Source organism: Xiphophorus couchianus, chromosome 23 (assembly GCF_001444195.1).
Source record: "Xiphophorus couchianus chromosome 23, X_couchianus-1.0, whole genome shotgun sequence".
In the NCBI taxonomy this organism is placed as follows: Eukaryota; Metazoa; Chordata; class Actinopteri; order Cyprinodontiformes; family Poeciliidae; genus Xiphophorus; species Xiphophorus couchianus.
The window spans coordinates 24,969,598-24,982,317 of NC_040250.1; the positions used below are offsets into that span (position 1 = coordinate 24,969,598).

A 12,720-nucleotide genomic window follows, 5' to 3' on the forward strand; every position below is an offset into this window, starting at 1 on the left:
GGAGGCGGGGCTTCAAGCCAGCACTTCAGAGTTCAGTTTCTCAGTGGAAACGGACCAAGTTCTGTGCAGAGTGGAGTGGGGTCGAGTGGGGTAGAGCCGTGCTGAGCCTCTAGAGTCAGTGGAAATGGGGTCATGTGTCCCAAGGCTTAAACTCCAGGCAAAGATTTTCTCCAGACATGTCGCCCCGCACAACTGACTGCCGTTATCGAGGCCCCCAGACGAGGCGAGGACGCCATGTAGAAGTATCACTCTGCATCGTTTGAAAGGTCTGCTTATTAATTCACCCAGATAAACTTCATTTTCCATTCTCGCGTGCTCTCATTTCCCATTGTTTAGCTTTCCAAACTGCCCCGTCTTATCTCCAGCGGCTTCGTCTGGGTTGCCAGGCTCTGCAGGATGCCTCAGCAGCGCGCTCCCAGCAGGGCTGGCATCCTGTTTAAAGTGCTCCCGTTGTCTCGCTTTACTTTGCAGTACACTTTTTTTTTAATCATGCCTCCGTCTTTTGATTCCGGCACATTTAAGCCCCCAAAAAGTGACGTCTGTCTCTTTGCTGATACCGTGTCAGAGAGTGAGCGCCCCACGGGTTGGATATTTGCATATTATTTCAGCTCTGACTGTGGGAGTCTTCAATGGGAGCATTATCACTACAGAAAGAAATGAGCCAACACTTCCAGACGGATTTTTTTTTTTTGTGTATATTTTTTTTTTTGTTGAGCTGTTCATATTATTCGTTACCATTATTATTTTAAGCGAAGACTCATTTCTTGACACTCGGTAAATTCAGTTTTTACTATAGCTGTGAAAAGACCCGTTGTGGATTGCTGAGTTTCGCTTGTGATCTTTTAGAAATAGAAATAAAAAATAAAAGAGGAAGGAGAAAAGAGAAAAGTGCAAATCTACTTCAAAAGAGGGGAATGTGTTGTTTATCTTTGTTTTGTTCAGTTCATCAAATTTGTGTCCTTGAATGTTTTCAATCAACAGCGAAAGAAACAAATAAATCTTTTCATGGATTTGAAGATGTTTTCATCTGCAGAGATCCACGACTTGTGGGAGAATCTGTTGACAGAACTGCTGATAGTTGTAGACGCCACAAATTAGAGAATAAAAAAACTACTAAAAGCGCCACAAGATACGTGAACACACAAGTAGAGCTGCTTGATATCCAAACCTTATTACTTTTGGAAATGATTTGGTAAGTTGATGTTCAGACATTATTCAACCGGTTTGGAGAGACAAACCCCAAAAGACCTCAAAATGAACAATGACTCAGACAACAAATGCCCCTTCACAGATTATTTTTACATTTATTTAAAAATAATTTTAAAATAATTTAAATTAATAAAGCCATGCATCTTTTTTCTTCCCATAAATTAATATGCAGTACTTTGTGTTGACCTGTAACGTAAAATCCTAATAACATACTGTATGTTGAAGTTTGTGAGACAAAAAGTGAAAAAGCTCAAGGCGTACGTCAAGGAGGATTCAACCCCAGTCCTCTAGGGGCAGTGTTTGGCAACTCTTTAAGGAACCTATTAAGCAAAACTCATATGTTGTATGTTTTTGTGCTTCCATTTGGGTCTCTACTGCTTCTAAAACAGCCCATGCGCTTAAAGAATACACTCAGATGTCATTTGGTGTTGTTTCAAAAACCTCTCGATTGCTAAGCCACATTTGACAGTCGTTGAGCCTGTTACCTAGCAACCCAAGCAGAGCTCCAGCACGTTTGGTCAGCTTGTCATACCGCAGTAAGCGCGGTACAACGGCTTCTGGAAGAGACAAATTGTTTTGCTGTTGACTTACAGTCTAGAAAAAAAACTTGCTGCATTGTTGTTGGATGTGCAGGAGACTCCACTTCTGCTTTTCAAAGAGGTACGTACAAGAGCTGTACGTTTTGTAAAATAAAAAAATAAAAAGTGTAATGAACATGTTTTGTACTGTGTAATAGGTAACCCTTAAATGTTCTCCTTGGCTGTATAGAAAGAATTTCCTAAAAGCTTCTTTCAGACGACTCTCCGCTCTGCCAGACTCGTTTATTCTCCAGAGTTTAGCTCCAGCGTCGCTCCGGCGGAGTCCCAGCGGAGGGTGAAGGGGGGCGGGGTGGTGGGCCTCCGCGTCTGCCTGCCACCCACCCCGCCTTGTGTTCTCTAAGCAGATGTGACAAACAAAAAAAAAATCGTCGTGAGCCTTTTTTTTTTTGCTAGGGACGAGCCCGGGTTGTTTGCTCGGCGTTGTAACGATGCGCCCTGTTGCACGCCTCTCCAGCTGAATTTCATCACCGGGAAAAAACAAACAGTGTGGAGCGAGGATCAAAGTGCCACTTGAAATGCTACCATCAAGCCGAGCTGAAGGGACTGACAGCTCCTCCCAGCTCCAGCTGAGAGAAGGAGCCTTTTTGTTTCCTGCTGCATCAGCTGGGACGCAGAAGAGAGGAGAGGAGCCGAGTATTGACTGCACAGCACATCGTATCGGCCCGACGAGCGGCTTTAAACCGATCACCCATCGCCTCCGTGCATCATGGGGCTTTTTTTCCTGTTTTTTTCCTCCAGCGCCTCTTACAAAATGCCCCCACGGTTCCTTTTAATCAAAGCCACTCTCCGAGCTCAATCAATGCAAACTCGAACAGCCAAATCTATTAACGAGACTCGCTCTCAAAAGTCCACATTCGTCTTCGCGCTAACGCAAATGGAGTCTATTTTTAGATGTCGCTTTGTTTGCTTCCTTCCGACTCCCGAGACGGCATATTCGTCTTGAACCTCTGAACGGTTCGGCGTAGCCGGCGCGTCCCGCCTGCAAGCCTTCCTCTCCACCATCCTTCAAAGCGGGCTCTGAAGTTTCTTTTTTTTTTTTTTTTGAACGGGACTCCGCAGAGGCAGACCTGAAGGCGTTTTTTGTCAATCTTACCTTTTCGTGCAGAATGCTTGGCAGGCCGCGGCCTGGGACACCTGCCCCAGAATTAAACCGCGACGCCTCTGCGCTCGTAAGAAAGCCTCCTTTTTGTCTGAGTGAAGTTGTCAACAACTCTGGGAGCTTTCATGCCGTCAGATTTGTTTCTCTTTCTCTCAAATAGAAACGTTGCGGAAGCGAGAAAAGGAGCCCGTTTATGAACACTTCCCTCTTCTTCCCTCACCCGCGGCCGCTCCGTTGTGACCTTTTCGTCCAACTCCAATCATGCACTTACAGTTCAAACAGATGCATTTTTCATCTCGGGCCTTGAAATATTAAAAACTCTTACGCAAGGCGCACTAAGCCGTGCGGACGTAACGAGGGTGGAGCCGGGCAGAAGGGCTGATTTCCACACGCCGGACGTTTATCTGCAGGAGAAAAAACCGTCACAACCGTTAAGCTCAACAAACGAGACCCGCTTTCATCACATTCAGTACAACAGCAGAGTTACTTACATACCGTTTTATGAGCTTAATTAAATCACTTTTTTTCCCCTTAGATTTACTGCAGTGTCTGGGAAGGTGTGGTTAACACACTCACCGATCTGATCCAGCCGTGTCTATGTATAGAGCTGCAGCATGCCGAGCAGAGCTGCCTTTAAAGACCACCTACTCACCTGACTCTGTTTTTCTCATTTTTCTGCAGGGCGGTTCTGTTGTAGGCTGTGAAAGATGTAGTGGAACACAAGTATCGTCAAGATACATAGAAAGTAAAATCAATGGAAATCCTTTCGCTCAGTGCAGAACGTAGCACAAACGGATGCTGGTTATTTTGAAGCTTTGCGATTTTACTTATTTTTTTGGCCCACCATGAGTCGGTCTGGGCGGAGGAGGCTGGGGCTGGGGCGATGAGGGGACACTTATCGTATCGTTTATCATTTATCGTGAAAACGTTCTTGTCATGATAAGGTTTTTGATTTATCGTTGTCACGATAAGTTCCAGTTAATGTTTAAAAAACTGACAAACATGTTATTTTTACTGTTTTCGCCACTGTTTTTTGTTTTGTTTTGTTTTTTGACAAGAGCATCAGTAAATATCGGTTCATTTTAAAATATGATTAAATGAAGTGTCTGTGCGCAGTTCGGTGATATAAACCACTTCGTTCAGATTGCGGCGTCCTGAAGTAACTCATTTCAAACAGGAATGGTTTTCAAGAGCAGCATTCATGTTTGTGCTATGAATACTGTCATGCAGTTATCTAAAAATAAAAAAAGTTTTTTAAAAATCGTGATAAAATTCGAACTATATATTGCCCACCCCTGTTGGCTGCTGCTATAAATTTGCTCTTCCATCCAGCAGTATTGTTTTTCATTTATCTTAATAAATCTCTCATGATGATTACAATTTTGACTAATTGTCCTGATAAATTCAGACTAAAATGTTAAGATATCTCAATAAGAGGAGCTGTTCAGGACTGTTTAAAAAAATTTTTTTTAAATTATTTTCTACAGTTTGTTTGGTGAGCGCATCAAATCATCATCCCATTTCAAAATATGATTAAATGCAGTTACTGTGAGCAGAGGCGTATTACATGTGCATGTGAATGTCTTTCCAGAGCAGTTTTTGTGTTAGTGGGGATATTAATGCTGCGTCTTGCAGTCACACTGATACAGTTGCCTAAAAATATAAGTAATAAATAGTTCTCATGGTCACTTTATTGTTATCACAATAGGACTTTTGTTGGTAGGGTTTAACTTGGCGCCCAACCCTATCAAAGTAGGGTTGATCGTCCATTTCGCTTAACCCTACTTCAACCCCACATCCAGAAAGTTTTGCATCACTGTTGACAAGCAGCACAATGGTTCTGGGTTTGAATCCCAGTCTGCTAATTTTGCATTTTCTTCCCATGTATGTTTTTAAAAGTATTTATTTGAGCCCAGATATCATTTTTTATGTAATCAATAAGACATTTTTATTGCTTATCGCTATGTGACAGTGCAGCAAAACTATTATTCCAATGTGGTGTTTAGCTGGTTGTGCTTTCCTTAGATTATCAGCGTCTCCCATTAGGCTCCATTGGAGCCTTTTGGAGTTTCTGCTTTGACAACCGATGATTTAAAGTTATTTTCCATAACATATTCATAGTCTGCTGTAAGCAAATGTAGCTCCAATAAGTCATAGCGACCAGCCTGAGGTTGTTGAGGGTTGTTTCGATGTAATCGGGGGTTATAACCTGTCATATTTCATGAGAGTCAGCTGCTCCAAACACTGATCTGCAGCGAAGTCCATGAAAATAGAGTACATTGTAAAATCTTCAGTAAATTATATATTTCACATTTGATTATATGTCTCCATAATTCATCAGAAAACGTAAATGCCTACAAGAGTAGTTTGGTACATTGTGGTTAATTAAAGCGGTACGCCTTTAAGTGTAAGAAAAGGAAATTTGCTGAAATTAAACGGAAGTGGTGAAGAGACCAGTATGTCTTTTCTTTAACGGGATTGAAATGACGGTAAATGAAACCGACCTCTGATTGGTCGATCGTGTGAAACACTCCTTCAGACATCGGAGAGTTTTTCTCAATTCTTCAAATGTCGATAACTTTATAGTCATCTCCTTTAAACATGTGATCAACGAATAAAGCAGAGGTTTATCTTCAGCACTAGTTATAAAATATGGACTTGAAAGCTTTTTGAATTTCTGAACTATCCAGATGACAAACTTGAATGAAGTCATTGATTTGTCTAGTTTTAGGAAGGAATTTTACAAACAAGCTCAGTTGGAGTTGGTTTGTTTTGACTAATTTGAAGTCATATAATCAGAATAATAGCACAGATTTATGTCTTTATTTTACATAATTGAGGGATTTCTCTGTTAATATGCTTAGATAGGAGCATGATTGTATTAAAAGGGGGCACATTGTGCTGTTTTAACTCCCTTATGGCCAAATGTATACAGTAGATCATGTGGATGTATTTAGATTTTACGACTAAAGAGTGATCATAAATGTGCTTCTCCTTCTCATGGAGCTGTCAGTATCTGGCTGCCGTCCAGCGTTACTGCCTGATCCTCTTACCAGTTTGAAGGCCAAAGCAACAACCTTGTGTACTTTGATTAGACGGCAACAAGAAAGTGGAAATTGACAGCGAGTCCAAAGTGCCCCAAACCGATCGCTTTTCAGTTCAGATGTCAGACACATTTTATTCTCTGATGACTAAAATGTTAAGATATCTCAATAAGAGGAGCTGTTTTGGAAATGAAGACATTATCACAAAGTTAATGAAGGCCATTAAAAACAGAGAGAATGGAACATTTTTAAAGCTGCAGTATGTAACTTATATAAACATTTTTTACTCATTTATTAAAACTATCATTATGACATTACAGTACAGTATGAGGCAGGTAATATGTGAAAAAAACTGTTTTCACAGTTTTTTGTAAAAATACTGTTTTTAAAAAAAAAACACTGTTTTTTTTCTTGTTAGCCTGAAGCAAGAAACAGCCTTCAGGCTAACAAGAAGGCTGTTTCTTGTTAGCCTTCTCCCAGTGCTAACAAGAAACAGCCAATCAGAGCCAGGAGGCGGGTCTTAGCGCTGTCAATCATCCTGTGTGCATCCCCAACGGCCCCTGTTGTGGATGCTAATGCTAGTTAGCATGGAGACCAATGATAGCTTTCCAGTAACTGTGGAACATTTGGCAGCACATACACGGGGATGATCGATCTTTTCCCAGATCATCTCATGTTGCAGAGTTTAGTTTATTGTAAAAAGTGCGCAATAAATTTACTTTTGAATTTCGTATTTTAAAAATCAGATTTTTTGTGGCCTCCAAGGTCGTTCAACTGGACAATTTTGGCGCACATGGCAAAAAAGACTTTATATCGATCCCATCAGCTGAGACTGAAACAACGGTTCTTTCATTCCCAGTCCTGCAAACGTCCCCGCTGCTCAGGTTGCAGCCTAGCGCACAGTCGGCCTTAAGAGAGTGATTGACCCTGGGAATTATTGATGAAGCAGGACACCGCCATGCCCCAGCAGGCGGGTGCGAGGAGCGCACTAACAGCCCCAGGGTGTGCCAGCACCGAACAACTTAACAAAGAAAAGAGAGAGCAGCAGGGAAGGTGGCGGTGGAGGGAGAGCGGCCGTACGCTTCTCTGCCCGAACGGCGTGACTGATGTGAGGAGAAATGTTTGGGTGGTGAGGAGTCTGCCCCGTGTCCCGGTGGAGCCTCATCAGCAGGAAGCCCACCCCTCCACCGCCCCGCCTCCTGAACCCTCGACTGGAAGAAGAGGCTAAGTGGTGTGAAGCAAGGAGCTCTCCGACAAGCTCCATTACTTCTCCTCAGGCAATTCCCCCGGTCGGCCTGTCAGTGAGGAGGTGATGGCGGGCGGGTGGGTATTGGAGAGTGGGGGGAACGAGCGGGAGGTTCATCAGAAGAGAGGAGAACAGAGCCGGGGTCTCAGTCATTTCCCCGCTCCATCATGGGGCCGTGTGTACGCTTTTTAGTAACATTCTAATGAAGGCTCTAAAAAGTAGTTAATTCTGCCTCATTAGCTTGACTTTTCATTGCATTAAGGGGTCGGCTTGCTTTTTCTCTCCGGCGCCTGAGAGACAGATGAGTGGGAGGCGGAAACAGACAGGCAGAACTGTGTCACGGCTAACTCGGACCTTGTTAGTATTGATCCTCTCGGATTGAGCACCCTTACATTTATAATTCATCTCCGTCTGATGGGGAGCAGATGGATGATGGAAGTGGGTCGGGCCGGGCTCCGTTTTAAGACGTTTTTATTAGCAATCCGGAGAGTTTTCTCGTGACGATAACAAGCCGCCGGGGGATTGCTGATGTGTGGTGGGTGGGTGGGTGGGGGGTCTCCACCTCCACGTGGGCGGGCGTCCAGGGACTGACCGGCACCCTGTCAGGTGTGATGGGTGCTGCGGGTGGCCCTGATGGCCCTACGCTGTGTCACAAAGGCCGGGGACGTCTCCTCCTGACCGTGGTCCACTTCAGGGGTTGTCAGCTCGAACAGGGCGACTGGAGGGGATCACTAGCCATTAATATTTGAGGAGCTCTCAGTGCTGCAGCTGTTTACTTAACAGATTATGCTCCAGGCCTCCCTGGAGAGCGCCGAGGAGCTGACGGTGTCACCCACTCTGCGGTGCCTCCCCGCTGAGCTTCTAGAGGGATGCTGCTCCTCTGTCGGTCTCTTCCCCCTCACCCGTCAGAGAGCTGCGTTGTGCAGCCCCGTACCTGTCAACCTCTGTCGATTATTCTCCGTCCGTGCAGCGGTGACTCATTTTTATCTCCTTTTCAATTAGTAAAAATATCCTTGTTATTCATCTGGATGCTGCTGATGAGAGCTTGCGCTGTTTATTTGTCACCCGTGAATGGTCCAAGTTGACTAATGACCAATCTCTGCCTACCTATTTTTTTCTCCCACCACTCTAAAGGTAATGACAGGCATTCGCCCACATGTTCGCCCTTACTCCCTCCGTGAGCATATCGGTGCTCGACAGTCAGAGTTCAAGACTTTATGCAGCTTTAATGGCATAGATTTTTCTTTTTTACCCTCTCCATAATTTCTTGTTTTTGTATCGCCTAACATATTCAGCCGAAGTAAGATGTTGTCATTTGAGATTCCTAGAAACCAGAGATGTGTGTTATCTCAGGAGAATGTGGGCCACTCTCCTCTCAGCGCTGCCTTTTAAGGAATGTTGAGCACAGGCCGTCCATAAGAGATGGACATAGATACTCAGACGTGATGAATATGAGAAAAACCTCTTTAAAGAGGCAGTTTGAAATAAAATTTCAAACGTTATTCCCTCAAAATCATAGCTGGAGTGTTGCCTTGAGTCTTTCATGCATGTTTGAGAAATCCTTTAATCTCCATGGCAACCATTCAGCTGTGCAAAATGTCTGGGTGGACCTAGCCCCGCCTTCCAGGACTAAGCTCCTCCTCTGAGCTGCAGTTTCCAAACTTCTGAGCTTCACAGGGAAGCTCCCCGCCTCCTTCTACTCAATTCCTTCAGACTAGCTAGAAGCAATTAGCAAACACCTGGAGAAACTGCGCATCTGCTGAGCTCATGCTAATGCTGACTAGCTTAGCATCCGTGACAGGCTCTGTTTTCAGTGAGAAGCTGTAACGTACCAGAGGGGAAGCAGGAAGCAAGCACATGCGTGGGTGATTGATAGACCCGCCTCCTGGCTCTGATTGGTTGTTTCTAGTTATCACTGGGAGAAGGCAGAGGAGATTGATTTTTTTATTTCTTTCAAAGATTAGCTGTCTCATACCATAATGCGACTACATAGTTTCACTTTCAATAAATATTTAAAAAATATATCAGAGTTACACACTGTGGCTTTAAGTCAGATTTATTTTTGATATAAATACATAATATTTCAGCATATCAAATCAAATATCTTACACATATTACGTTACCATTATATATTGTACACCTCTTCAACAATGAATTGCAGTAGGTCTACTAAATACTTTTTCACTGAGGTGAACTGTAAAGCTAAATAAACATTCTGTCCTCAACGCTCATTCAAACTACAAGGGATGCCAGAGACACTAAAACTACGACTTATTGGTATTAAACCCGACTCTCATGAATCGAAAACTCAACCACACTGTAATTTAGGTAACACAAATGTTCAGACCTCGAGAAATGGAAGTTCAGGCACTTTTTTTCCCCAAACAATTATACTGTTGTTCAATTTATTTCACAATAAAAAGAAAAGTAATAAACATTCCTCCTGCAGTCGGCGTCCTCCACATTCTTTTGCTTTTCCAGTAATTTTTTTTCCCTTTCTGCTTCACGTTATTGGATTTCTTAAATTCCTCCCTGGATGAACATGAAATCTCAAAGTCAGACTATCTAATGCGCCCTTGACATATTCGGTATCATTCATGCCAGCCATGGAAAACAGCCTCTCTGTTCACTTCTGTACTTAAAGGGCTCTCTTTCTTTAGGTTTGTGCATCATGTCTCCTGAAAGGCGCAGCATTTCATTGGTTATGGGTCACCAAACTGGTTGACAACAACTCTGTTTCACTTAAAGCAAAGTACAGTAGGTGAAAGCCCTCCATGGAATGCATGAATTGTACCATCCTACTGCGTCTTACACCAATTTATGACTAATAAATTAAGTATATATTAATTGTGAAACTATGGCAGACCACTAGGGGGCTCTACTCACGTCCAGTCTACAAGATGTTTAGATTTAAAAAAAATATTGTTTGTTTGTGGGAACTTGGAGCTGGGTTTCACGTCAGACCCGAGGTAACGGCGATCTGGTTAAGAAGTTGGAAATTCAACATGGCGTTATCGACGCCCATAATAGCACCTCTAACAAACATCAGTGTAAGCTTTACTTTCCATAAGCAAACACGGCTTTTAGAGTTACAGGCTCTACACTTAACATTTTAGATGCATTCTTACATGTGCGTCTTGTAAAATAAACATATTTCCACCTCATCTTGCCACTGTTGATGCGAGGAACAGCCATGTTGAAAGGCGAAGTCGGCCTTATAAGTCGTTCCCCGGTGGTAGTCGGAATTGGTCCCAGTTTCCCCAGTGGAAAATCCAACTTCAGAGGGCGTTCAGTTGAATTTTCAGACTGGGAAGTTGGACTTTTCCGGTTCTGAGAACAACTAGAACGCAGCAGAAGTATTTTATATGTTGAACAAAAGATCATCAAATGGAGTCCAAATGACAAAATGTTTTTTAATATCCTTTAAACACAAGCCTATAGTTGTATGACCATATTTTCTCACAGTGCTTACAGCAAGACAGCATAAGGTTTTTCTTCTTCTTTATTTTGCCCAAGTTTTCATGTTGTGCCCCGTTTGGAATAACTCCATGGGTATATTTATATGGCCCATATCTAGAAATGCCACTACTAGGAAAACCAAGAACATCCTTCAAATTGTGACTTCATAGTCTTACTAAGAGGTGGCTTGAAAAAATCGGTTGACCGCCATCTGCCAATTATTAATTTGGCCAACCAGACCAGTCAGAAACTCAGAAATCAGATCTCTTTCTGATCAGCGATAGCACGAAGAAATAGGTCATGCTAGCTGCAAGTCTTGATGTGGAAGACGCTACAAGAATCAGAGTTAGCTACTTTTAGCATCAGTGGCGTGTAAAAAAAAATCAGGTTTGAGGAAGTAAACAAGTACAAGGAGGTATTTAAAATGAAACTCTAAGGCTAGTTGTCGAGTCAGACTTGTGATGGAGCCTTGAAACTACAACACTGATTAAATGTCACATTAAGCTGAAAAGTTCATAAAACTTTGATTGAATTAGACAATAATTATTGCAGTCCAAACTTCATTCTAATCAGGAATATGTTTGGACTCTTGAATGGACTTTCAGTGACCGTCCTGAAGCTAAAGTTCAGGAACAGGGACTTGGACTTGGATGATGAAATGGAAGGAAAATTGTGGCTGATCGTAATCAAAAATATCATCTCAATACTATTTATTTTATTGAACCTTTTTTTAGAGGCGTGTTACAAATAATATGTTTCCGTGACTCGTTTCCTCAACTCGCTTTTAGCCTCTGTCTGTAATGGAACCCGTTGCATTTGGAAATACAATGAGCCTTTTTGGAAATCGCAGAGATTGATGTTAGTGTTTATAAGCCAGCAGAGCCATTGAGCAAACCCGGCTGGTTTCCTGACGCACACCAAAACTGATCGGTTCAGGTGAGCTATAACTCCTGAGGCTGATGGCATCTGCCATTAATTCACATCGTTCTCTGAAACCGAGTCCGTACTCAGAAGCCGGCTGTACAGACAGGAAAACAAGGGAAGATAAAAAATAAATCACATCAGATGAATGTAGGTTTTTCTAATAACTTGTCGTATCTTGTTTGTCTCTGAAGCATTCAAAGTTACATTTGTGATAAGCCAACTGCCAGATAGCTCTTTATTCCCGGTGCATATAGGAGATATGCGATCTACAAGGTCATACGCTATTGATCCTCATATCCGTCTCTCGCCAAACGATCCTTTGAGTAAAGACCAGCCATTGTGGAGGATACGCCGCGGAGACAAAAGATGTGACTAAACACACCAGATCAGGCAGGATTTAAACTGACCTCTTGAGGTCAAATGTTCTTTTTATCTTCGTCTCTCTTCCTTTTCCCCCTATCTGGAGGCTCTCTGTTCTCCCGAGATGAACGGGATTTGTCACAGCTGTTTGCGGGACGCTCCCGCTCCCATTAGACTGCAGAGTTTTCCCCTGTCCTGCTTTGAACCCGCTTCATTTCTACAATCTGAAAGACGAAGGTGAGGGGTACTCATCATTTTAAGGGCCGGGACCGAGCTGGGACGGGAGGGAAGGGCCGTTTCTGTGTGTGTGTAAGGAAAAAAGAATAGTTTCAGGGTGCCTGAGCCACTGCAGATTACCTCCCATCTTTGGCTTTGTCTCAGGCGGGTTAGATTGCAAACCTCGTAGGATGTTGGATCTTATGCAGCTTTTCTGTTTGATGCCAGACTGTGTTCTGTCCAAAACTGCACAGCCGAGCAACCTGGGAAAGTTTGAACGGTTGCTCATGTGTCTGTCTCTGAGCACATAGTCTGTTATTCATAGACCCTCTGCAGTAAGGTTGATGAATTCATATCGACAGGTAAAACTCAAAACTGACACTGCACATCATTTCCCACATTAAACCATGGAGGTGGCAGGATCATGCTGTGGAGAATAGGGGGCTTATCATAGTTGATGGGACAATAGGTGGAGCTAAATATTTTACAATATTGGAGGCAGTGGTGGGATGGGGACAATAATCCAGGCCAGAAATTTGATGGCATACAGGCCACCACCTCTAC

The 12,720-nt window shown here is 43.1% G+C and overlaps 1 protein-coding gene across 1 annotated transcript in view; it reads left to right on the forward strand.

The window, feature by feature from the left end:
• gpc3 (glypican 3) overlaps nt 1–12,720 on the forward strand; it is a 161,655-nt gene that overhangs the window by 29,965 nt on the left and 118,970 nt on the right. The gene's annotated exons all lie outside the window — the stretch shown is intronic.